Here is a 4,860-nt window from a genome sequence, read left to right as displayed (position 1 = left end):
CTGCCATTTTTACAGAAACCACCGAACAGAATTCATACAAAAAGGTTTCACCTTTCAATTCCTCTACTTATTCATTCATGCTCAACATCATAGTACGAATAAAACCAACTGTAGATAAAACAAAGAGATACTGAATATTGTTCTTACATTTGGTAACATAGATGAAAAGATTAAATGATACAGAAATGAAGAATTTATATGAACTGGACTTGTGTGTTGCTGTGTTGGCTTGATGTTGAGTGTGTGCTTGCTGTGGTGAGAATCGAGTAAGGAGAGAGAGAGGGCAGGCGGCGGCCGGCGGTGGCTCCGCGCCACTGTTGACCGGAGTGTGCAGAGAGAGAGAGAGAGGGTGAGAAGGGCGGCCGTGGTTAGCTCCTACTGATGCGGCCGCCGGATCTGTGAACAGGGGAGGATTGAGAGAGAGACGAGGGAGGTGGAGGGCGCGGCGGCAGTCCGTTTCTCCTGCTGCTGTCGGCCGATTTGAGTGAGGAGGGAGGGAGTTCAGGCGGCGGCGGCTGGTCTGGTGCAGTCGTCGGAGGGAGTTCTGGGTCCGGTGCGATAGAGGGCGAGTGATGGGGGCGGAATCCGAGAGAGTGAGAGGGAAGTGGAGACGCGGAGGTAAGACGGCGCGCCGGCGTGGCGGCGCCGCTCTTGGCCGGACAGAGAGAGGAGACAGAGAACCGAGAGAGAGAAAAGGGGAAGGAGAGTTGGGGGGGTGTGCGGCTGTGGGTGTGTGCGTGTGTTTGTGTTAGTGTGTGTTGTGTGTGTTTTAAAGAAGAAGAAAGAATATGGGTTGGGCCCAATTTTGGCCGATTTAAATGACTAGGGCCGATTTTATTTCATTTGGGCTGTGTGTTATTTTCATAAAATGAACTTTTTACTTATTTGTTTGGCCCAAAATGATATGATTCCATTCATATAATTGCATAATTATATTTGACTAATTAAACTCTAATAGAGTTTGATTAATTATATTAAAGGTGATTTGCATAATATTATTATTTTATGCATATTTATTGAGTGTAATTATTTATTATATGATTTAAAGCATGAAAGAAATTTGCATTAAACATTTTGCAAATAAAACAACGATTGTTTTAATTGGTTTATATTTATAAATCCAATTATTAAAGTAAATCGAGTAAGGATATTGTTGGTGTCCTTAACTCAAGAATTTCAGTTTTCAAATATTTATTTATTAAATTTTGAAAACCCGGCTAAGTGAATCATAGAATGTTAAGCACTTTACTAAGACTTAAGATTAGATTCAGGAGACCTATTAAGATTATAGATTTCTTGTAGGCTTTGTGGATCGTGAGGACTTGCGCAACTATTCCGATTCAGAGATTAGATAAACGACAGGCATTGCCTATTCAGGTGGGCTTATTTTTCAAATGTATGCTTGAGTTATTAAGCTCTAAATGTTTCATGAATTGAAAACTGTTTATCCAATAAATATTTTTGTGCGCTCTGTTATGTTTAAGGCTCGCAATTCATGGATCGATCGAGGTTCTCTTATGACCTAACACGTTGTTTGAGAATTGTGTACACTTGTTAGTTGTTTCGGTGGGTTGATCTCCATCGGGCACTAATTCATGTAAGAGGCGTTATAAGGGTGCTTGGCTGGATGTGTTCCGGAGCATGTATCATGTAAGGCCTGCCCGGGTAGCGTCCCGAGGTCAATTCAACTTGTCTGAGTTACGTCCTCAGGGCAAGTGTCATGGGAGAAAGCGATACGTCGGTGGCTAAAAGGTCCGGTATCACAGCGAGTAACTAAACAGAGTGTGACAATGGCGCGCTAATAAAATGAAATACTTTAACATGCTTAGAAGTTATTTTTGTTTTAAAACCTTCTAAGTTATGTCATGAATGATTGGATAAACTGCTCTTACGAATTGTGAAATGTTTTAAAAGTTGCAGCCCACTAAGTACATTAGTACTTAGCCCAAATATTTTCAAATATTTTTCAGGTTGATGGCTGGTGCTGACGGGGAGAGCTGAGGCTAGGGTTCAACTCCGTGTTTTGACTTCCGCTGTAGTACTAGCCTTTATTTGTCTTTCGTTTCCTTGACTTAAGACTTTTATGTTATGACTCTAAATGATATCTTTTGATGAGCTTAGACTCTTGACTCTTACGTATTTCGATTAATGAATGTTGGTTATCCGAGGCATGAAACTAAACTTGTGATCCTGAAGTTGTTATGTTTGTCGATGGATTAGTATCGTTTGGATATCTGTCTTTCTTCATACAAAGGGGCGAAGCCCGTTTATCATCCCATTATTCGTATTTTACAAGGTTTTTCCCTTGTTCATTTCAATGATTTAGTTGCACCTCAGTTATAATTATTCCTTCAGAAATTGGGGTGTGACACTCCGTCCCAATAATGAAGACACACTTTCCTTAATGGGCTCTGTCCCAATAATGAAGACACATTTCTATATATGGAAATAATTAGGGCTTACCAATCATTAATTAATTTATCACTAATTAGAGTATAAAAGTCTAATAAAACCCTAAATCATTTATCCCTCTTTCAATATTCTCACTCATCCTCTCTCTCTCTGCTCTCTTGGCGCCGCCGCCCTGCCGGCGGTTTTCACCCTCATCGCGCCCTCTCTCCCTCATCACCGCCGCTGCCCTGCCGAGCCCTAGCCCCTCCCTCTTTCTCTCCGATTCTCCCTCAAACGGCGCCCCTTCCCACGCCCTTCCTCTGCCAGATCCGCCACCACCGCCCTTCCTCTCATTCTCCCAAAAACCCAGATCCGCCAAACCACCACCCTCAATTTCTAGGTTCGATTTGAGAGAGGAAGATAGTGGTGGATCTGGTTCTGGGGAGGCGGAGGCATCGCTCGAGATACGTCGGGTCTGAAACCGCGCTCATCTCTCTCTCTTCTCCTTCTTCGGCCGCCGCCTGCTTCTCCTTCTCCGTCCGACGGCGGCTCTGGGGCCGCGCCGCGACCGCCTTCCTTCTTCCCCTCGCATCTCTCTCTGTTCGATTTTTGGGTTCGATTTTGCAGGTTCGATTTTGGGTTTGATTTGGGGGTTGAATTTCTGAGGTGGTGGTGGTTGTCGTAGGCGGCGGTAGTGTCGATTTTGGGTATGAATTGGGGGTTGAATTTCTGAGGTGGCGGTGGTGTCGGAGGTGGCGGCGGTGGTTGTCGGAGGCGGCGGTAATGAATTCTGGACAAATTTTTTATTTAATTCATTTAAATTAATTAAAATTTTCGAAACTAATGAAATTACAAAAATTTAAAATTCAACTAAAACATTAAATAGAAATAAATAAATACACTAAATTAAAACTAATCAACTACACTAATAGAGGTGGTTCCCAACACTTTAATACCTAATATATCTCTCCTTAATCTCCGTGCCCAAATGAAGTGTGTCTTCATTATTGGGACGGAGGGAGTATAACCCAATTAATAAGATCTTTCAGCTTAACCAACTGATTCTGTATTACTTCAAATTATCGATCCTAAAATTAATTACATCTTGAGCTCATTTGGTCCAGATGATTATGGTGTATAATATGACACTTTAATATCTTGTTTGGTAATAACTAAGAAGTAATACGAAGCACAAGACCCTATATAAATTAAAAGCCCGAAAATATTATACTGATTTAAGGGATTCTGTATATCACCTACGAAATACGTAATACAAATCTTAATTATAACTATTATTAACTTTATAAAATCTCAATACATCATACCAAACAATATATATATTACTATATTTTACAGATATTTTAATGTATTCTACCAAACATGATATTAATATGATATGTAGTTAAAGAAATCTCAGTCAAACATATCATACATTATCTCATACCACGTATCAAACGAACTCTAATATAAGATAGGTCTTTTAATTCCCGATAAATGAGAATAATTATCCTTGCGATAATAAAGTGTTTTGATGCCTAGATTTTCTTTAAAGAAAAACAGAGAATAAAATAAATTTTATTTTTCTGTGAATCATATTGAGTTAAAATTAATACATTTTATGCATTCCAAATGTGTAAAAGTAAGTGAGTATTTATTTTTAAATGATTACGATTTAATTCGGGTATTGAACGAAACGAGCCCGTAGAAATGTCCGAAGGATGAGCCGATTTTAAGGGAGCTTGGGCCGACTTCTGGACCTTATTTTTTAAGCCCAAATTTACTCCAATTCATCCAATAAAGCCCGCCCAAAAATCAGGTTTGTTTTTTTTTAATTTCAATTGAGGACAAGAGTGATGATTGTTGTATAGAAAATGTAAAGATGCAAGCATCAATGCACCCATGCATTGTTGTAGACCTCTTTAACTTTCTTTTGACACCGGCCTCACCATTTTTGGGTGAGGGAAACAATCGACGGAAATTTTAGAAGTTCGGTGCTCACCTCGTGAACCTCCCAATAGGTAGGGGTGTGCATTCGATTTTTTGGTTCAATTTGTGCTAAAACTAAACCAAATTAAATTTATATTTGGTTTTAAAAAAATCGAATCGAACTGAACCAAATTAACAGAATAAACTAAACCAAATATCAAAAAATTTAGAATGAAAAGTGAATCAAACCGAAAAATTGAAATGGTCCAAAAAAACAAAAAAAAATTGAAAAAATCAAAGAAATAAAATAAAATAAAATATGAAATTTTTTAGATTTTCTTAGAGAAGAAAATGATTGGTGGAAAGTTTAGAAGTTCGGTGCTCACCTTGTGAACCTCCCAGTAGGTAGGGGTGTGTGCATTCGAATTTTTTTGTTCGATTTTTGCTAAAATTAAACCAAACCAAATTTATATTTGGTTTTAAAAAATTCGAACCAAACTGAACCGAACCGAACTAAACCGAATTAGCAGAATAAACTAAACA

The 4,860-nt window shown here is 39.0% G+C and overlaps 1 long non-coding RNA gene across 1 annotated transcript; it reads left to right on the top strand.

Annotated features, from left to right (window-relative positions):
- The first annotated feature begins 860 nt into the window (after nt 1-860).
- LOC130996972 (uncharacterized) lies at nt 861-2,191 on the top strand. Its single transcript, XR_009092897.1, has 2 exons — nt 861-1,377; nt 1,971-2,191. It is a non-coding gene; the product is annotated as an uncharacterized LOC130996972 (long non-coding RNA).
- The last annotated feature ends 2,669 nt before the right edge of the window (nt 2,192-4,860 follow it).

The sequence above is a fragment of the Salvia miltiorrhiza genome, chromosome 8 (genome assembly GCF_028751815.1).
Source record: "Salvia miltiorrhiza cultivar Shanhuang (shh) chromosome 8, IMPLAD_Smil_shh, whole genome shotgun sequence".
Taxonomy (NCBI): Eukaryota; Viridiplantae; Streptophyta; class Magnoliopsida; order Lamiales; family Lamiaceae; genus Salvia; species Salvia miltiorrhiza.
The sequence above is the reverse complement of the archived record's forward strand: the minus strand, read 5'-3'. Positions and strand labels throughout refer to the sequence as shown.